This window comes from Bombina bombina, chromosome 8 (assembly GCF_027579735.1).
Source record: "Bombina bombina isolate aBomBom1 chromosome 8, aBomBom1.pri, whole genome shotgun sequence".
Classification (NCBI taxonomy): Eukaryota; Metazoa; Chordata; class Amphibia; order Anura; family Bombinatoridae; genus Bombina; species Bombina bombina.
This window is the reverse complement of record NC_069506.1, coordinates 202,032,145-202,055,421: the sequence shown is the minus strand read 5'-3', so window position 1 is coordinate 202,055,421 and position 23,277 is coordinate 202,032,145.

Here is a 23,277-nt window from a genome sequence, read left to right as displayed (position 1 = left end):
CCTTCGCTAAACTTCCTAGCAATATCTCTTGTTTGTATTCATTTAAATATATTATCCATGCATGGCAAAAAATGTGTACTGAGATCAAAATAAGTTATCGTAAAGCAGAGTTCCTCCCTTTGTTAGGTAATCCCAAATTATCCCCTGGATTGGATACCTCTGTCTTTTTGAGGTGGGCCGATAAGGGTCTTAAATATGTAGGCCAGTTATGTGAAAATAGGATATTGATGGTAAAATCCTTTGAGGAATTGGGACGATGTTTTGACCTGCCGAGAACTGACTTCTATGCCTATCTCCAGACAAGACACTGGATAGGGAACCTAAGACAAGAAACAGGTTCAAAACTAGATTTAGGGAAATTGTGAATAGTAATTAGGGATTGCCATGGGGGGGGGGGGTAAATGCCATCTCTCGACCTATAATCTAATACTGAAATCACACGGGAAAGGACACATTACAAAAATGCTAGACATATGAAATAAGGTTAAGATCCCTGTAGATAGGGAAAAGATTATTATTATTGGTTATTTGTAGAGCGCCAACAGATTCCGCAGCACTATAAACATAGGCGGAATACAAGGAAACATTTATAGGGATCAGACAGGTAGAGGGCCCTGCCAAGAGTCGCACTGTTGTAGTCAGCTCTAAAGAAGGTGATCTACAAACAGAATGGCTCTTTGGCTTACAGGGATTAGGGAGCACTTGAAGTTTTCAAAACTAGGGGAGAGTCTTGTGGAGTGAGGCAGAGTTCCACAAGATGGGAGCCTGCCTGGAGAAGTTCTGTAAGTGGGAGTGTGAGGAAGTAACAAGAGAGGAGGAGAGTAGGAGGTCATGAGCAGAGCGAAGGGGACGGGAGGGAGAGAATCTAGAGACAAGGTCTGAGATATAGGGGGGAGCAGTGCAGTTGAGGGCTTTGTATGTCAGAGTGAGAATTTTGTGTTTAATCCTGGAGGCAAGAGGAAGCCAGTGAAGGGATTGGCAAAGAGGTGCAGCAGATGAAAAGCGACGTGTAAGATGAGCCTGGAGGAGGCATTCATTATGGATTGTAAAGGAGGTAGGCGGCAGCTGGGGAGACCAGAGAGGACAGAGTTGCAGTAATCGAGGCGGGAAAGGATGAGAGAGTGGATTAAAATCTTAGTTGTGTCTTGTGTAAGGAAATGTAGCTGGGCAACTCTGAGTACCCAGCATTTGCATAGACACCAATAGTTTGGTAGTTCCCCACACACGAGTACCCATCTAAAGGGAAATTTGGTGTTGGGGGTTCATTGTTCCACAGAACTTGCTATGCGGCACCTCCATTTGTGTTTTTTCGTATGTCTACTGTGTGAGTAGCTTGATCCAGAGCTTGTTGTGGAGTTAAAGGGATACTGAACCCAATTTTTTTTCTTTCATGATTCAGATAGAGCATGAAATTTTAAGCAACTTTCTAATTTACTCCTATTATCAACTTTTCTTTGTTCTCTTGCTATCTTTATTTTAAAAGCAGACCATTTTAGGTTCAGCACCATGGATAGTGCTTGCTTATTGAAGCCCTACATTTACCCACCAATAAGCAAGCATAACCCAGGTTCTCAACACAAAATGGGCCGGCTCCTATGCATCACATTCCTGCTTTTTAAATAAAGATAGCAAGAGAACAAAGAAAAATTGATAATAGGAGTAAATTAGAAAGTTGCTTAAAATTACATACTCTATCTGAATCATGAAAGAAAAAATTTGGGTTTAGTGTCCCTTTAAGCAACTGAGCACCTGTAGTTTTAGATTTCGGGACTCTCAAAGAGGACTCCATCACTTGTGATCTACCAAGTAGAATGCTTTTGAGAGGACTATAGCTACTTAAATTGGCATATACATAGCTGTAATATATATATATAGAAATAGAAAGCAAAAGAATGCACTCTCAGGACTTTTCCACAAAAAAACAATTTAATGGAACATTTTCGGGGTTCACAACCCCTTCATCAGCATGCAAAACAAACAAAATTCAACTCATTTATAGTGTTACATATCAATTACATCATATCAACCTGAGTGTCTCTCCAAAGGAAAAGTGCGCCAATTTTTCGAGTTTGGAACGCATATTGCGTTCCACAGTGCTATCCGAAACCGGAAGTTGTATTACCTCACTTCCGGTTTGCGGATTCAACAAACAAAACGTGAAATTAATGATAAAGTAGTGTACTCTACAATTTCAAACGTATTAAAGTGACATACTAATTTGGGGGACTTATTATAGCAAAAGTGTGCCATATTATAATAAGTGCCTAGAAAATTGTGATAGATATACATTGTCAAATGTTGCTACATCCGGTCGGCATAGAAACATTAACTATGGTAATCATAAACAATTCTGATTGCCAAAAGGTGCCGTAATTTACAATAGTATGCCAGCTGAATGAAACAACAATTTTCATAGTGTCAAAAGTAGCGTGTACTCAAATTATATACAATCATATTGTATATATAAAAAGAATAATAATTTCTCTATCCGGCACTCCATAACGTGTACCACCACTCACGTTATATATTTATTGTTTTGTCCATGTTCCTGTTTCTACATAGGGAAGACCTCTGGCACACTTCGTGAACGTATGGCCAATCATCGCCACGCCATAAGGACAGCACTTAAAAACGGCGACTCCGAACAGCCAGTAGCGCGACACTGCGCTAATAAGGGACACTCAGTATCTTCCATCCGCTACATTCTAATCGACCACATACCCCCATTGGATCGGGGTGGCGACCGGAATAAGCAACTCCTGAGACGAGAGGCCCAGTGGATGTTCAGATTAGGCACAATACAACCAGGTGGCCTGAACACCATGCCGGACTTTAAGAGCATTATGTGATCAACAACTGGGGTGCCACATACTTGGGGTATGCCAGGTGGACATTGTGGCTCCGTTTTGGCACACATTTCATTTCCCCCTAGTTGTAGGGGCAAGTGTTGTGCGCCTAACGGCATGGTTTAGGGGGGACATCTGTCTCCACCTTCTCTGTGGAAGCCTGGTCCGCCGTGAGCCATTACCCATTGCTTTAACATGCACCACCAGTCTTAAAAACGGACACTAAAAAGTCACATCCACTTGGATAAGTTCCAGAGGTGGATAGTATCTATATGAGCTATATATGTCCATGATCCTTACCTTTATTACCTTTTCTCATCTATCCCTGTTTTTTGTAATTATACTTGAGGCTAGAATTCTGAAATAAGGTTACCCCCCTCATTTGATTGTTGGCACAGATATTCACATTTTGGCCGTTGCAAGCCATAACCCCCTAATGGCCAAAATTTAATTCAATTGAAAATTGTGCCCTAACGAAAAAGCAGCCCAATAGCACAGCCCTATAATATTGTTATATATTGTTATATATATTCATTCTTCTGTATACTGCTCTAATTTGATATCCATTTGCTTGCGAATTCAGTGTAGCTTTATACATGTTTAACGCCACTTTGTTGTAATATACTGGCGATACATTGTAAGTCATAGCATTCACATTTGCAACATTACATTTGTAACTTGCCATTCCAATCAATTGTACTGTCATATGGTTCAATTTTTATTTTTTAACTATTTAATTTTTAAATTATTATTCTTTTTATGTTTAAATATTTTTATTGAGATTATAACATCATATAACATCACATCAATTTACCACCTGTGTCACGAGCAGTCTAGTGGTATGGTCATTATACAGATAGCTGGAATGAAGCTAACAATCTTGTAGTTGATCAGGTGGAATTACAGTTTGCTTTCTCAAAATAGTTTTTTTTTTAAAAACTTATAACATAGGGATTTACTAACATGTCTAACTATAACAGGGTAAAAACAAGAAGACCCCAAGATATATTTTGAAAGTTTTCTCTGAATCACCTTGTATCCACCTTGGGTTAGAGATATTAAAGCCACAGTGAGCCCAAAATAGAAAGTAAGAAAAAGAAAAAAAAGAAATAAAGGAAAAGAAAAAGAGAAAAAGATTTGTTTTAGTTGCCAAGAGTTATCTCCTTGTTTGTCCCCCCCCACGGGTCAGCAGCTATCCATACCATCTCCCAATCAGCAAGGGGAAGGCTGTGTTTAAGTTGTAGGTCTGTTGTTTAGTGTCCAGTAAAACCAGATCTTCTCGAATTGTGCTTGTGTGTCCAGTACCTGTGATGCAGACTCATACATTCGATATGTAAGAGAAATTCTATTTAAAACCTCTTCCCAAGGGGGGGCCGAGACCTTCCAGTATTTTGCAATACTCACTCTGGTGACTGTGCAAATGATTTTGATGAATGTATTTATCTGTTTGTTAAGTTTGGGAAAAGGTATGTGTAACAATGCATGGGTTGGAGCCAGGCAGATAGTGTCCTCCAGGATTGAACTGAGTAGGTCAGAGGTTTTAGTCCAGATTTCCTGTATTTCCCTACATTCCCACCACATATGGTAATAGGAGCCTATTTCTCCGCATCCCCTATAGCAATATTTGTTATGACTAGCGGATACATGGGCTGTTTTAATTGGGGTCAGATACCATCTGAACATGGTCTTAATCGTGTTTTCTCTCAAATCGGTACTCAGTAGTCCTTTACAGGCTGAGTGGAACACGTCATCCCACCATCCCCTATCTTTGTAAATGTTTAGATCTGATTCCCAATTAATGAGTAGTTTAGACTTGTGTGGGTTTCCAAGTGTTTGTATCTGTATGTATAATTTGGATATGGCCCCTTTAGGTCTGTGGGAAGATTTGAGTAGGCTTTCTAACGGAGTAGTAATGTTTGGCTGAAAGTCTCTGATGTATCTACAGATCGCTGAGTTAACTTGTAGGTACTGGAACCACTGTAGCTTTACTGTATCAAGTTGTGTTTGAATCTGGTTAAATGTTTTAGGTTTTCTACCATCCATCCAGTCCGCCACTCTGTATAGTCCTTTGTTGGACCATTTATCGATTGTAGCATGTAGGTCTATAGGAGTTAGAGATCGAATTGGACGTACTAATGTTTGGATAATAAATTTTGTCGTTTAGTCAGAAAGGACCATATCTGAGAAGTATGTAATGTTACCTGTGAACCTGGTTTGTTTGAAAGTTCTTTTGAGGGGTAATCCTTCCACAAAATATCGTCTGAGTGTGAAGAGTCTCTTAGCTTAGCCTCTAGATCAATCCAAATAATTTCCCTAGATGTGTTTCCCATTAGTGTTGTCTGGGCTAACCTCGCTGCCCTGTAATAATCTATAATGTTGGGCGCACCCACTCCACCCAATTGTCTATGTCTCATAATGAGTGTGGATATTATCCGCGCCGTTTTGTTCCCCCTAATAAATGCTATTATGTCTTTTTGTAGTGTCTTTAGGTCTTTAAGTGGAACTTGGATGGGGAGAGTCCTAAAGAGATATAATATCTGGGGTAGGATGGTCATTTTGACAGACGCTAGTCTGCCTAACCACGAGAAGTTATATGTTTTCCATTTATGTAGTTTTTTCTTTATCTCTTTGTAAAGGGGTTCATAATTATGTTTGTATAGCTGGTCAATACGAGATGTTAGGTGTATTCCCAAATATTTGAGCGAATGGGCAACCCATCTGATTTGAAAGTTAATTTCAATATTTTTTTTGGTATGTTGTGGTAATCCTAGAGACATTGCTTCGCATTTATCCAAGTTAATTTTGTATCCTGAAATTTGAGAGAACTGGTCTAGGAGAGTGTATAAATTGGTTAGTGAGGTGAGGGGCTTGGACAAAGTCAGAAGAATGTCATCTGCAAAAAGTGTTGATTTGTATTCTTGATTTTTAATTTTTACTCCTGAAATATCTGGATCTAATCTGATTCTTGCTGCCAGAGGCTCTATGCAGAGCGCGAAAAGAAGAGGGGAAAGTGGGCATCCCTGTCTCGTGCCGTTTAATATGGGGAAGATCTTAGACTTGTAACCTGAGATTGACACTTGGGCTGTTGGGTTTGAATAGATAGCATTTATAGCCGTAATAAAGGCCCCCCTGAATCCCATCTGATGTAGTACCGCCGACATGTATCTCCAATCTACTCTATCGAATGCCTTCTCTGCATCCAGCGAGAGGAGCAGAGAAGGCATCCCGGAGTCTCCCACATAATCTATGATATTTAAGAGCCGTCGTACATTGTCTGGAGCTTCCCTATCTGATACAAAGCCCACTTGATCTGGGTGAACTAGTTTTGGCAGAATATGTTTTAGTCTATTAGCTAAAATTTTCGTGAAAATTTTCATGTCTTGATTAATAAGCGAAATGGGGCGATAATTCGCGCATAAGTTGTGGTTTTTGCCGGGTTTGGGAATCACTACTATTTTGGCTTGTAACATATCTTTTGGGATAGTGTGCCCCTCTAGTATGAAATTACAAAAATCTGTGAGATGCGGGACTAGTATTTCTTTGAATGATTTATAGTATTCCCCCACAAATCCATCAGGTCCTGCTGCTTTTCCTGTCTTAAGGTCCTTAATGACCCTCAGGACTTCTGCCCTAGAAATTGGTGTGTTTAGTTTGTCTAGGTCTTCTGTTGTAATTGTGTGTAAATTGGCTTCTTTTAGAAATTGCTTTGTTTGGGATTCTGTGGTGCTTGTGTAAGTGACCTTATTACCGTCGTATAACTTCCCATAGAAGTCCGCAAATGTATCCGCGATAAGTTGAGGATTTGAAACTGAAGTGCCATTTGCCGCTAATATGGAAGGGATAATAGATGCTTTGCATCGGTCTCTGAGTTTATTCGCCAAAAATTTGTCTGGTTTGTCTTTGTAGATGTAGTATTGTGTATTTAGTTTCTGTATAGCCCTGATAGACTGAGTGTTTAACATGCTGGCTAAAGCGTCTCTTTTAACTGTTAGGGTGGTTAAAATGTCTTTTCTTTTTGTAATCTTATGGAGTTTCTCTAAGTCAGAGATTTCTATGTGTAGTTGTGATATTTGAGCTCTGTATTGTTTGTTACTAGTGGATTTGTCCTGGATGAATAGTCCTCGCATGTAGGTTTTATGTGCTGCCCAAGGAGACAGAGGGTTCAGTGTAGTTCCCTTATTAAGTTCCCAAAAATCAGTCTGTGATTTGACGTATTTATCTCTATGTGTGGGGTTTTTAAAATGTGTCGGATCATAAGTCCAGGATCTTGCTCTTTGTGTATCTACAAATCCCTCTAGATATAAGGACAAAACAGAATGGTCTGACCACACACATGGCTGGATTTTTGAGGTTTGTAGAAGTGGTTGTAAGACTTGGCTAATGTAGATGTAATCCAGTCTCGTGTATTGTTTATGGGCTGCCGAATAAAAAGTAGTGTCTGTTGTGTTTCCATATAATGTGAACCAAGAGTCAAATAAAGCATGTGGTGTTAGGTGTTCCTGAATGGAGCTTACTATTCTGTTGTGTCTGATTTGTTTAGCTGTGAGTTTGGTTTTGGATTCTTTAAATTTGGTCATCGTGATATTGAAATCACCTGCTAATATAATTTTATAGTGGGACCAGTTGGTGAGTAAACTGGAGATTTGGGTAAAAAACGAATGCTGATTGTCGTTGGGGGCGTAAACATTGCATAAAATAACGTGGGATTCTCCAAAGTGACCCCTGACTATAAGATATCTTCCTTCTCTGTCTGCAATAGTGGATTCATGCTTAAATGGTAAATTAGCGTGGATAAGGATGGAGACCCCTCTTTTCTTAGAGTTAGTCGTTGCGTGGAAGTGTTGTGTGAATTTTCTGGTCCAAAATTTCGGGATTATGTCTTTAGTAAAGTGGGTTTCTTGAAGGAATAAGATGTTGGCTCCTAAAAGACTGTACTGGGACATAGCTGTACGTCTCTTAACATTAGTATTTAAGCCTCTCACGTTGTGAGATATGAGGTGAATTTTTGGTATCATCTAGTTCGTAAAATGTAAAGTGTTTTCTGATATGGTGCAGGTAAATAAGTGTTTAATACATACGACCCAAAGGAGGTGGTAGGTTCAGACCTGGAGGCGATAGAAAGTTGTGCTGACCCGGAGGGGGTGACCTTCTCGGCATCTTTAGGAGAAGAGTTAAAGAACGTTAGAAGAGAGATATAAATGAAGCATAAACATGAAAAACAAAGTGTAACATAACAACTGTTAAACCTAACTTGTGGGTATGCATACATTATTACTACTAACAAGTAGGGATAGGGGAGAAGAGCTGGACTGTGAGATGAGTTAATAAAAAGTTAGCTAATGTGTCAGCTTTTAGAAATTTCGACTAACATAACTAATCATATTTTCTAACTGAGAAACAACATATTATAATTCTTTTCTCCTCCTTCGTTTTGTACAAAGGAGGGCTTTAAAGTAGTTCATACAAAAGGGTCAAGTAGCCAAAGTTCCCCTGTCAGGAACCTTGGTCAAACAGTACTCGGGGGGATTGGGGCTCTGCCTGGAGGGTCCAGGCGGCATTTTTGTGAGTGTTCTGCATCCCCCCGGTGAAAAAACAATATAAATGGGTCAGGCAACCTTGATATTATATCATTTTTTGGTTCTTTTGCGGTTTACTTGTGTCCATTTTATGTGGTTAGAGGTGTTCGGCAGTGGTTGAGGAATGTCCTCTATTGGTATGTTCGGGACTTCCAGTCCTAGTAATTTGCAGGTAGGGGGAGTATCTTCTACATCGTGGACTGTAAAGGTTTTGTTGTCCTTGAGAATGTGCAGGGCGAAGGGGAAGCCCCATCTATATTTAATTTGATTTTTGCGTAGAAGAGTTGTCAAGGGGCGCAGAGAGCTTCTTCTTTGGAGGGTTCTGATGCTGAGATCTTGGAAGAACTGTATAACACTTCCCTGAAATTTATAGGTAGGTTTGCTTCTGGAAGCTTGAAGGATTTTCTCCTTATCTTGAAAAAATGAGAATTTTACTATAATGTCTCTAGGAGGCGCCTCCTCCCTGGGTTTTGCTCTTAACGCTCTATGGGCTCTTTCAATCGCAAACTCAGTTTCTTCTGATTCTCCCGTGATATTTCTGAATAAGTGTTTCAGGTATGTGTTTAGATCAGGATTAGTGATTGATTCTGGGACCCCCTTCAGCCTGATGTTACTTCTGCGTGATCTATTTTCTAGGTCATCGACCTTGTCTTGCAATTCGTTGATGGTCTGGTTTTGTGACTGTAGGGTGTGAGAGGTAGTTTCCATTTCTTCTGTTACTGTGTCTCTGTGTTCTTCTAAGGCTTCTAGTCTACCTCCTATGTCTGCTATGTCTGCTCTAATATCTGTTAGGCTGGATGTGACTGCTGAGTGCATTGTGTCTATCTTTTCCCACAATTTTTCGAAATTTGCTGCGATGTCTTGTTTTGAGACTAGGTCTTTGAGGTCTGCTTTTGTTACTGGGTGAGTCTCACTGTGTGGAGTAGAATCTAATTCAGTATCTGAATTTCCCTCCATCTCCTCTGTCACTGTTTCTGTCAGTTTACTGTGGCGTGAAGGTTTGAAGAAGGTGCTCACAGTGGAGGATTTATTTATCTTTTCTCCTTTAGTAGATTTTTTGGCTGACATATTAGTTGTTTATTATTAGAGATGAGAATATAGTATGGTGGAGGGTGAGCTGATATCTTTAAGAGACTCTCCAATATGTTAGTATAGTCCTTTGAAATAAAGAAACCTTGCTGTATAAGAGAAAGTTGCCTCAGGTGAGAGGTAATGTTATAATATCTTTTAGAGCTGTTGACTTCCAGATAGAAAATGACTCTAGGTAACTAAGGGTAATGGATTCAGTTAGTTGTCTTGAGATAGCCACTAAAAGTTATGTTCCGTTAAGTGAATTGTTTGATGCCACGTGTGTGTGGATAACAAGGGTTATGTTGCAAGTTTTAGGGCCTGCCGTGCACTTCCAATTGCCGAATATGTTAACAGACTCTTGTGTTCCTTATATGTTTTTAAAGTGGGTATGCCTGATTGCTCATTAGATGCCTCACATCTTCCGTTTGGGGCCAGTTATACTTTAAAGTTATTGTGAGTCCTTTGGCCCAAATTTAATTACTTTTGCCTGAAATGTCCCTCTTATTTTGCCCCCAAGCATAGTCCGGCTATGACTGCCTGTATTACTTATAAGATTTATCGCCTAATAGTTCGGGGGTGTTGGGATGGCTGACAGCGGCAAATTCCAGCATCTGTCTTCATCGGTTACCAACCGTTATGTGTTGCGTAGATCGGCATTCACTAGGCCCATGTGTGCAGGTGATGGAGGCTGCTTACCCGTGTGATGTATCTGGATCGGAGCGGTCAGCGCCGCTTAACTTATAAAAAGTTTGTGTTGTCGCCCATCTGCTTACTGTATTATGGCTCTAGTCGCTGTTGCTTGAGTGCTGGGTTCCGGAGTTTTGTCCGTCCGTTGCTTGTCACGCCATTAATGCTGCAGGGATTACTTTAGTTTCGGCGCGAAACCGCCGCTTGCAAAATTGGTAATTTTCCCAGCTGCGCCAACCGCACACTGTCCCTCTTCAGATTGTGTTCCCGGTGTTCAGAGACCTCACCCAGTGCATAAATATTATATATTCTTATTTTAAAGCTGAAATGCTGACTTTGTTAGGGATTCCAGCTCAGAGCTCAGAGCTCACAAGTCCATCTTTGAGCTCAGTCAAACTCCGCCCCCATTATTATTCTTTTTATATATACAATATGATTGTATATAATTTGAGTACACGCTACTTTTGACACTATGCAAATTGTTGTTTCATTCAGCTGGCATACTATTGTAAATTATGGCACCTTTTGGCAATCAGAATTGTTTATGATTACCATAGTTACTGTTTCTATGCCGACCGGATGTAGCAACATTTGACAATGTATATCTATCACAATTTTCTAGGCACTTATTATAATATGGCACACTTTTGCTATAATAAGTCCCCCAAATTAGTATGTCACTTTAATACGTTTGAAATTGTAGAGTACACTACTTTATCATTAATTTCACGTTTTGTTTGTTGAATCCGCAAACCGGAAGTGAGGTAATACAACTTCCGGTTTCGGATAGCACTGTGGAACGCAATATGCGTTCCAAACTCGAAAAATTGGCGCACTTTTCCTTTGGAGAGACACTCAGGTTGATATGATGTAATTGATATGTAACACTATAAATGAGTTGAATTTTGTTTGTTTTGCATGCTGATGAAGGGGTTGTGAACCCCGAAAACGTTCCATTAAATTGGTTTTTTGTGGAAAAGTCCTGAGAGTGCATTCTTTTGCTTTCTATTTCATGGTATATCATTGCACCCAGGCGAGTTGGCTACTGGTGGGCTGAACTGGAAATTGCTTACTACTATATATATATATATATATATATATATATACATACATACATATATATATATATATATATATATATATATATATATACACAATCAAAACAAAGCACTCTCTGGTCTTATAAAGTGACAAACTCTTTAATCCATATTCAAGTGACGTTTCAGGGTGTGAACCCCTTCATCAGACCACTAATATATTTGTTTATTGATAATAGAAGTAAATGATTAGCTTATTAAAATCTTGTATGCTCCGTTTGAATCATGAAAGGAAAAACTTTAGGTTTCATATCCCTTTAGGATTTTTCCAGTTCTGATAACTGATGCACATGGCAAGATTAAAAAGCCTAAACCTGTCCATCCTTAGTTGGCATTGGCTACCCTAAAAAAAAGCAAGTGGTGGGTGGAGATTCACTATTGAAAAACACAACTGCTTTAAATAAGGTTAATGCATTTAACTCGCCTACACCTAGATTTAGAGTTTTGCGTTAGAAGGGGTGCGTTAGCTACGCATGTTTTTCCCCCCGCACCTTTTAAACAACGCTGGTATTTAGAGTTCTCTGAAGGGCTGCGTTAGGCTCCAAAAAGGGAGCGTAGAGCATAATTTACCACCACTTCAACTCTCAATACCAGTGTTGCTTACGGACGCTCGTGCACGATATCCCCATAGGAAACAATGGGGCAGTTTGAGGTGAAAAAAAACCTAACACCTGCAAAAAAGCAGCGTTCAGCTCCTAACGCAGCCCCATTGTTTCCTATGGGGAAACACTTCCTAAGTCTGCACCTAACACCCTAACATGTACCTCGAGTCTAAACACCCCTAACCTTACACTTATTAACCCCTAATCTGCCGCCCCGCTATCGCTGACCCCTGCATTTTATTATTAACCCCTAATCTTCCGCTCCGTACACCGCCGCAACCTACATTATCCCTATGTACCCCTAATCTGCTGCCCCTAACATCGCCGACCCCTATATTATATTTATTACCCCCTAATCTGCCCCCCCCAAAGTTGCTCCTACCTACCTACACTTATTAACCCCTAATCTGCCGACCGGACCTCGCCGCCACTATAATAAATGTATTAACCCCTAAACCGTTGCACTCCCGACTCAAAAACCCTATAATAAATAGTATTAACCCCTAATCTGCCCTCCCTAACATCGCCGCTACTCTAATAAATGTATTAACCCCTAAAGCTAAGTCTAACCCTAACACTAACACCCCCCTAAATTAAATATAATTTAAATCTAACAAAATAAAATAAATCTTATTAAATAAATTAATCCTATTTAAAGCTAAATACTTACCTGTAAAATAAACCCTAATATAGCTACAATATAATGAATAATTATATTGTAGCTATTTTAGGATTTATATTTATTTTACAGGCAACTTTGTATTTATTTTAACTAGGTACAATAGCTATTAAATAGTTAATAACTATTTAATAGCTACCTAGTTAAAATAATTACAAAATTACCTGTAAAATAAATCCTAACCTAAGTTACAATTAAACCTAACACTACACTATCAATAAATTAATTAACTAAACTATCTACAATTATCTACAATTAAATCAACTAAACTAAATTACAAAAAAAACAAACACTAAATTACAAAAAATAAAAAAAGATTACAAGAATTTTAAACTAATTACACCTACTCTAAGCCCCCTAAAAAAATAACAAAGCCCCCCAAAATAAAAAAATGCCCTACCCTATTCTAAAATAAAAAGTTAACAGCTCTTTTACCTTACCAGCCCTTAAAAGGGCCTTTTGCGGGGCATGCCCCAAAGAAAACAGCTCTTTTGCATTTAAATAAACATACAATACCCCCCCAACATTACAACCCACCACCCACATACCCCTAATCTAACCCAAACCCCCCTTAAAAAACCTAACACTAAGCCCCTGAAGATCTCCCTACCTTATCTTCACCACGCCGGGTATCATCGATCCGTCCAGAAGAGGGTCCGAAGTCTTCATCCTATCTGGCAAGAAGAGGACATCCGGACCGGTAGACATGTTCATCCAGGCAGCGTCTTCTATGTTCATCCATCCGGCGCGGGACCATCTTGAAGCAGCCGACGCGGATCCATCCTCTTCTTCCGGCGACTCCCGACGAATGAAGGTTCCTTTAAGTGACGTCATCCAAGATGGCGTCCCTCGAATTCCGACTGGCTGATAGGATTCTATCAGCCAATCGGAATTAAGGTAGGAAAAATCTAATTAGCTGATTGAATCAGCCAGATTCAAGTTCAATCCGATGGGCTGATCCAATCAGCCAATCAGATTGAGCTTGCATTCTATTGGCTGTTCCGATCAGCCAATAGAATGCGAGCTCAATCTGATTGGCTGATTGGATCAGCCAATCGGATTGAACTTCAATCTGATTGGCTGATTCAATCAGCCAATCAGATTTTTCCTACCTTAATTCCGATTGGCTGATAGAATCCTATCAGCCAATCGGAATTGAAGGGACGACATCTTGGATGACGTCCCTTAAAGGAATATCCATTCGTCGGTAGTCGTCGGGAAGAAGAGGATGGCTCCGCGTCGGCTCGTCTGAAGATGGCTCCGCTCCGCTCCGGATGGATGAAGATTGAAGACGCCGCTTGGAAGATGACATCGCCCGGATGGAAGACTTCTTCAGCGGCGCCTGGATGATGACTTCATCGGATGGAAGATTTCTTCAGCGCCCCTTGGATGATGACTTCTGCCGCTCCGGATCTCCTCTTCGGTTCCATCGATGGTCGGCTGGCTGAAGACGACTCAAGGTAGGATGATCTTCAGGGGGGTAGTGTTAGGTTTTTTTAAGGGGGGTTTGGGTTAGATTAGGGGTATGTGGATGGTGGGTTTTAATGTTGGGGGGGTTGTATTTTTCTTTTACAGGCAAAAGAGCAGAATTCTTTGGGGCATACCCCGCAAAAGGCCCTTTTAAGGGCTGGTAAGGTAAAAAAAAGCTTTGAACTTTTTAATTTAGAATAGGGTAGGGAATTTTTTTATTTTGGGGGCTTTGTTATTTTATTAGGTGTTTAGATTAGGTGTAAGTAGCTTAAAATTGTTGTAATATTTTTTAAATGTTTGTAACTTATTTTTTTTATTTTTTGTAACTTAGCTTTTTTTATTTTTTGTACTTTAGTTAGTTTATTTAATTGTATTTAATTGTAGTTATTTGTAGGTAATTTATTTAATTAATTTAATGATAGTGTAGTGTTAGGTTTAATTGTAACTTAAGTTAGGATTTATTTTACAGGTAATTTTGTATTTCTTTTAGCTAGGTAGTTATTAAATAGTTAATAACTATTTAATAACTATTCTAACTAGCTAAAATAAATACAAAGTTACCTGTAAAATAAATATAAATCCTAAAATAGCTACAATGTAATTATTAATTATATTGTAGCTATTTTAGGGTTTATTTTACAGGTATTTAGTTTTAAATAGAAATAATTTATTAAAGTATAGTGTAGTGTTAGGTGTAATTGTAACTTAGGTTAGTTTTTATTTTACAGGTTAATTTCTCTTTATTTTACTAGGTAGCTATTAAATAGTTAATAACTATTTAATAGATATTGTACCTAGTTAAAATAAATTGAAAGTTGCCTGTAAAATAAAAATAAATCCTAAAATAGCTACAATATAATTATTATTTATATTGTAGCTATCTTAGGGTTTATTTGACAGGTATTTAGTTTTAAATAGGATTAACTTAGTTAATAAGAGAAATATTATTTTGATTTATTTAATTAATATTTAAGTTAGTGGGTTAGGGTTAGTGTTAGACTTAGGTTTAGTGGTTAATAATTTTATTACAGTGGCGGCGGTGTAGTGGGGGGCAGGATAGGGGTTAATAAATGTATTATAGGTGGCGACGGTGTGGGGTGGCAGATTATGGGTTAAAAAGTTTAATATAGGTTGCGGCGGGGTCCGGGAGCGGTGGTTTAGGGGTTAAACTATTTATTTAGTTGCGGTGGGGTCCGGGATCAGCAGGATAGGGGTTAATAACTTTATTATAGAGGGCGGCGGTATAGGGGGGGCAGGATAGGGGTTACTACGTATAATGTAGGTGGCGGCGGGGTCCGGCAGCGGCGGTTTAGGGGTTAATACATGCGGCGGGGTCTAGGAGCGGCGGTTTAGGGGTTAATAACTTTATTGAGTTGCGGGAGGCTCCGGGGGCGCCGGTATAGGGGGTAGAACAGTGTAGTTAGTGTGGGTGTTTAGTGACAGGCTAGCAATAAAGCTGTAAAAAAGCCTTAGAGCAGCGAGATCAGATGAGTGATAACTATCACAGTCCGCTGCTCATCGCCCCGTACTTGGTGCGCGGCTTTTTGACAGCTTTTTTGATAACTTAGGCGAACGTATTCAGGTCCGCGGCGGCGATGGTAGGCGAGCTTAAGCGGATGTATTGAACCGGCAAAGGCAGGTAAAGTAGACGGCTTGATAACTACCCCTCTATGTCTGCTATTCCGCTTTCAAATCAATTTTAAAGGGTTTTGCATTATGTTCTTAAAAGGACAGTCTAGGCCAAAATAAACTTTCATGATTCAGATAGAGCATGTAATTTTAAACAATTTTCCAATTTACTTTTATCACCAATTTTGCTTTGTTCTCTTGGTATTCTTAGTTGAAAGCTTAACCTAGGAGGGTCATATGCTAATTTCTTAGACCTTGAAGGCCACCTCTTTTCAGATTGCATTTTAACAGTTTTTCACCACTAGAGGGTGTTAGTTCACGTGTTTCATATAGATAACACTGTGCTAGTGCACGTGAAGTTATCTGCGAGCAGGCACTGGTTGGCTAAACTACAAGTCTGTCAAAAGAACTGAAATAAAGGGGAAGTTTGCAGAGCCTTAGATACAAGATAATCACAGAGGTTAAAAGTATATTAATATAACTGTGTTGGTTATGCAAAACTGGGGAATGGGTAATAAAGGGTTTATCTATCTTTTAAAACAATAAAAATTCTGGTGTAGACTGTCCCTTTAAATCTAGTGAATTTTACACTGACCAACAGCATACTGACGTATCTTCTACTATTGGGGGTTCCTCTGATTCTGAAGTATTATTTACTTTAGGGATTGAGGAGCCTAAAACTCCTGATGTTAGACCTAGTAATCGTTTCAATTCTGTATTAAAGACTACTGTTATTACTCCTAAAGTATTTACTATTCCAGACGCTATCTCTAATCTCATTACTAAAGAATGTTCTAAGCCTGGTACTTCTTTTAATCCTTCTTCTAGGTTTTTAAAAAATTGTATCCTTTACCTATTGCTAATTTGGAACTTTGGGAAACAGTCCCTAAAGTTTATGGGGCTATTTTCACTCTTGCCAAAGGTACTACCATTCCTATAGAAGACAGCACTTCTTTTTAAACCCTTTAGATAGAAAACTTGAATCTTATCTTAGAAGGGCATATTTGCATACTGGCTATATTCTTAGGTCAGTTATATCTATCGCTGATGTTGCTACTGCCTCTATATTTTGGTTGGACAGTTTAGCTCAGCAGTTGTCTTTAGAACCAGAATTATCTAACATTATTCTCTTATTTTAACATGCAAATAATTTTATTTGCGATGCTATCTTTTGATGATGTAAAACTTAACATCAAATCTTTGTCTTTAACTATTTTTACTAGAAGAGCTTTATGGCTTAAATCTTGGAATGCTGACATGGTATCTAAACAAGATTGCTCTCTCTTTTCAAGGTAAAGAATCTTTCTGGTTCTCAATTGGATTCTATTATTTTCACTATCACTGGGGGGGAGGGAGTTTTTCTGCCCCAAGACAAGAATCAAAGGGTAAATTTAAATCTCCCAATCGTTTTTCGTTCCTTTCGTCAGATTAGAGAACAGACAACCACTCCTTCCCCTAAGGCCATTGGCTCTAATTGGAGACCCTATCTTAATTTGAATAAATCCAAGCCTTATAAGAAACCAAATCCTGCCCCTAAACCTCCATGAAGGTGCGGACCACAAGCCAGTTCTTTTGATAGGGGGCAGACTAAAGCTATTTCAAAGAGTTTGGACAGACTCTGTCCAAAATCAGTGGATTCAGAATATAATTTCTCAGGGGTATCAAATAGGATTACCCATGTACCAAAAAAAAAAACAGTAAAAGCTCAAGCCTTTCTGAAATGTGTTTCAGATCTAGAACTTTCAGGGGTAATTGTCTTAGTTCCACACCAGGAACAAGGATTGGGTTTTTATTAAAATCTATTCATTGTACCAAAGAAGGAAAATTCTTTGAGACCAATTTTAGATTTGAAAACTTTAAATTGTTTTGTAAGAGTCCCAATTTTCAAGATAGTGACTATAAGGACTATTCTGCCTTTTGTTCAGCAAGGTAACTTCATGTCCACAATAGACTTACAGGGCTCTTACCTTTACATCCTGATTCATCCAGATCACTATTGATTTCTGAGATTCTCTTTTCTAAACAAGCATTACCAATTTGTTGCTCTTCCGTTTGACCTTGCAACGGCAACAAGAATATTCTCAAGAGTTCTAGGTGCCCTTATATCTGTATTCAGAGAGCAGGGTATTGCAGTATTTCCTTATTTAGACGATATCTTGGTACTAACTCAATTTTTTCATTTAGCAAAATCTCACATGAAACAACTTCTGTTGTTTCTTCAAAGACATGGTTGGAAGATCAATTCACCAAAGAGATTCTTGATTCCTCAGTCAAAGGTCACCTTTTTATGTTTCCAGATAGATTCAGTATCCATGACTCTATCCATAATAGAAAAGAGACATTTGAGATTGGTTTCAGCTTGTCTAAACCTTCATTCTCTATCATTCCCTTCAGTGGCTATGTGCATGGAAGATTTAGGTCTCATAATTGCAGCATCAGACACAATCCCTTTTGCTTGTTTTCATATGAGACCTCTACAGCATTGCATGTTGCACCAATGGTGCAGGGATTATACTCAGATTTCTCAACTGATAAACTTAAATCCCCAACACTCAACTCTCTCTGACTTGGTGGTTAAACCATCACCTTATTGTTCAAGGGGCCTCCTTTGTTTGTCCTACCTGGACTGTGATCACAACAGATGAAAGTCTCACAGGTTCGGGAGCAGTTTGGTGGTCTCTGACAGCACAAGGAGTTTAGAATCCTCGAGAGGTGAGGTTACCAATAAATATCTTAGAACTATGTGCTATTTTCCGAGCTCTTCAGGCTTGGCCTCTATTAAAGAGAGAATTGTATATTCAGTTTCAAACAGACAATGTCACAACAGTGGCATTTGTCAATCATCAAGGGGACACACACAGTCCCCTAGCAATAAAATAAGTATCTCTAATACTTTCTTGGGTGGAATCCAACTCTTGTCTTATCACTGCGATTCATATACCAGGTGTAGACAATTGGGAAGCTGATTATGTCAGTTGTCAGACTCTACATCCGGGGGAGTGGTCTCTCCATCCAGATGTGTTCTATCAGATTGTGCAGATGTGGGGTCTTCCAGACATATATCTGATGGCCTCTCATCTAAACCAGAAACTTCCCAGATACCTCTACAGGTCCAGGGATCCTCAGGCGGAATTGATAAATGCTCTAGCAGTTCCATGGTTTTACTAACCTGCTTAAATTTTTCCACCTTGGGTTCTTCTTCCAAGAGGGATCTCAAAGATCATAATGAAACAATCTTATGTGTTTCTGATAGCACCAGAATGGCCTCACAGGTTCTGGTATGCAGAACTTGTCCAAATGTCCAGTTGCCAACCTTGGTCACTTCCTCTAAGACCAGACCTTCTGTCTCATGGCCCATTTTTCCATCTGGATCTCAAATCTCTAAATTTGAAGGAATGGAAATTGAACACTTGGTCCTTAGTCATAAAGGTATCTCTGACTCTGTGATTAACACTATGATACAAGCTCATAAGCCTATTTCAAGGAAAATATATCACAAGGTTTGGAAAACCTATATTTCAATATATATAGTTCTTTTTTATGCTTTTACTCCTTATATACCTCACTAACTTGACTATACGTTAAACTGAGGTATGAGTGTGGTGGGAGGTGTATTTATAGGCATTTGAGGTTTGGGAAACTTTGCCCCCTCCTTGTAGGAATGTATATCCCATCAGTAACTAGCTTGTGGACACTCGCTACCATGAAAGAAATTAATTTATCAGGTAAGTTCTTACATAAATTATGTTTTTCTTGTAGTGTAGGGAATGCTCCCTTGCATGCCCCCAAGAAAAACAACCTGATTGGATGTTTAAAGTCCCATTACAATTGGATGTGGCTAATGAGAAAACTTTAAGTTAAACTATCTTCCTTTTTTTTTTTTTACATTTTCTAGTCACTATTTTACAGATATGCTGCATCAATTTCACGTTATTCAACATTTGGTTGTCATGTCCCTTTTATAAATAAAACATTATGAGAGGAAAGGAATGCATAAGAGAATTACACCTTAAAATTTAATGCCCTCTAAATCCTGCTGCTCTAGGACAGGCCTAGTTGTAAAGATATGAATATTTGAGAATTAATGGCATTTTTGCATGTTTTATGTTGACCTTCTTGGCATTGTTGCAACCTTCGCAGAGGGACATTATAATCAGCCAGTGGTTAAACTATGCTAAAAGCATATTAAACATTTGGGTTTGTGTAAAATGTGTGCTTTGTTCCATGTTTTTCTACAATTCCAAAAAGCAAATTCTGTCACTAGCCAATTAAATAGCTGGTTAAGGCAATTTGCAGCATTTTGAAAACTAAGGTTACAGATTTTGCTATTTGGTTTCTATAGGGACCATGAGACAAAGCACCATTTTTACACAAACTCAAGAGGTGTTTGAATTTTAATTGTGTGCTTATGATCCATGGAGAGGGACAGGCAGGCTAGAGATTAAAAATAGATTTAAAAAAATTAAACTTTATTTTACACATAAACCACATAAATATTATTGCACACACTTTTTTTTATATACAACATTTTTGGATCTTCCCCCCTGCCATATAAAACACAATGGTAATCAATGAAATGCAAGTTTAAATATTGATTGATATGTGACTAAACATGGACATGCAGTGAAATATCTACATTTGTGCAGTCAATATGCAGAATAGATCTGTACATACATGTATATGTTTCCCTCAGCAGCTTCTCAAGGCCAGATGCCTGAAACAACACATATTTTACTGCCTAAATAAAAAAAATGACTTTACGAATAACTAAAACAATCGAAATAGGGGGCGGAGCTAACTGCCAAATCAAGCAGACGAACCTTGCAAGAGCTCTGCACTATTAAGCATTCAATAGTCGCTTTATTTACAGCAATTTCGACTATTAACACCTTATCCCCTAGGATACCCTAGTATAAGTCAGTTACAGCCTATCTCTCGGGTCTCTTTCACCCATAGCTCAATTTAAGAAACCTCTTACTTGAAGCCTACCACCCGCCGCACCAAACTTTAAACTTGAGCCTGTGTTTCCTCCCTGAGCTCCGGAGGGCCGAGGCTTCGCTCCAGAGCTGGGCTCTTGTACCTGCAGATAAGTTGTGACCTAATTGCACTACCTGGTGCTTCTTAGATAGACCAGAGTTGAAGTGGCACGATTGGCCGCCATATTGGATCTCTTCTCAGCTCCGAATTTCGGCTGCCTCGCATCTTAGAAGTGAAGCGCCTGCCTGAGACACTTGGGCGCCTGTGCGCTGAACCCTTTCAATACTCCCTGCTGGGATCCATTATTCCTCAGAGCCGTCAGGAGATTCGGACGAGGCCTAGGCCTGGACTATACTGAAGGCTTGCAAACTACTCCTGGGTAAGACCTGTAGTTCCTCTCTCTCACATACAGCCCCCAGAGACCCAACAGATCGCCCAAAGCCTACACACACTAACTGTATAGGGGCAGAGGACACTAATACCAAGCCCCAGGACAGACAACCTCTTACCCTCTGAAATTCCCGGACCTGGTTGCTACTTCTAGGCTTGTCTGGGCATACAAAATAGTACCTGTGGGGTTGCAGAGGTCTTGACCTACCCTGGGCCTCCTGCAGAGTGGTCTCCCGCTGTACTCCTGATAGGGGTCAACAATTACCAGTCTTTACCTACCAGGCCTTTAGAATCCTTTATTGCAGGCCTTGTACTGCTATACTCATTTGCCCTGCACTGTACGTAATATCTGCCTGTCCCCAAGCTGAGGAATCTTCACTAGGGAGCCTGTGTACTAGCCCCCTAACCCACTCTCCCCCATTTCCCGCCTGCTCATGCAGGTGGGTCATATTCCTGTTCCCTTACCCAGCTTCGTCGACAGGAGACACGCCCCTTGGAGAGTGGGTTTGGGGTACAGATTTCCTGCCTGCAGTATGTTTTCCTAACAAACAAGCTATAATAGAGCAGAAGGATGTTGTGTGTTTTGTAGGGCCTTTTCTTACACACTGGCTACCACAGACAATCCCCATAGCAGTATTCTTACTGTGGAGACCTAGAAGAGAACCTACACTGATATCAACATAGGCCTACCTCAAGGAAAGAAGCACTATTAAAGGGACACTGTAGTCATAAATGAAATTCAAATTACATTGTAGTATAGGTATAAATCTATTTTTTTCAAATGTATCTTCTTCATTAAATATGTTCCCTTTTTAAAATAAATTAGTTTGAAATATTAATTTTTTCCAAACCTACTTGTATGTCAGCCTTTACGGATTCCCAATCCGTGCTGACAACTGCAGTTGTAAGATGGCGTGTTTCTGAAGTACTGCGCATGCGTGAGTTAGCGCAGCGTCACAGGAAACGTCACCATCTGCAGTTGAATAAGGCAAGTCGAATCTACACAGCAGCAGTCGAGTGAGCTGCGCACATATCGTAAGTACTTAGCTTAAGAACGCTTCCAGAATCGCCCTAGAATAAACGAGCAAACAATACTTACTTTGAAACAGAATAATTTTATTTAGCTATATTATAATTGGCAGTATGTTACACCAAATAGAATCTCCCTTGACACAAACGAGCTAAAATTAGAAAATATTAAATGGATCGCAAACAATTATGATCCCCAAACAATAAGTTACTGTTATTAAAGATTTATAAAAGTCACAATACTTTTTGAATTGTGAATTTTATAAATTATATAAAGTCTGGATAACCGATTGAATAGATTTTTGTCTCTAATGCAAGCGTAAAATTATGCTCACAAACATAGCAAGAAAGTGGATTCCCCAAATTGAGGGGTTTCCAAAAGTCTAGGCTTAATCAGCACAACCGTTAGTAATAGAAACTCAAGAAACATAAGTGTCAAAAAATAAAAATATCCTTTAATAAATCACACAATTCACAAACATACCACATTCATGCATGGGATCCCAGTAATAAAAAGTCAATAGACTGAGAGCAAACTTCTGGTGCACCAGGGTGAACTGGATATGTATATATTAACCAGTGGTATTAGATATTTGTAATCCACAAAAGAGATAGTTCCATATCTTTAAAGTCCCCAAAGTGCCGCTCTGCTGAACTAGCCAGACCAAACCCTCGACTCAAAAACAGTGATCGAATCACCTTTCAAAGCATACTTTTTCAAGCCGTGTATGTTATTCACAGGTACATCAACTGTCATTTCCTTTTTGACCACATTTGGTAAATAGTACTACCTGTGTTTGTAGTGCCAACGGCAGAATCTTCAATGCTTACATGGAGCGCGGTCTTACAGGGCAGGTCGGGGCTAGTCGGGATCCAATGCTGCGGAAACAAAAAAGAGAGGCTGCAAAGCACCGACGAGTCTGGACGCTCGTTTCACTCCTTCACATAATGCAGCGTGGAGCTTCTTCTTGGCTTTTTTGCTTTTCCTTTATGGTATTAAGTCGGCTATACTTCACGTAAGAAATTGGACAAAAAATATTTGCAACAAACATTACGTTTTGAAGTGCTACATTTATTGGATGAGTCTTGCTACTTTGTAAATAACTAAAGCATGATTGAGCAAGAAGAGCAACGAATCAATCAACGACCGGTAAATACCATGCACCAATAAAAGGATACTCTAATTTAGGTGACGTCAGCACCCGGAAGAAGCTCCACGCTGCC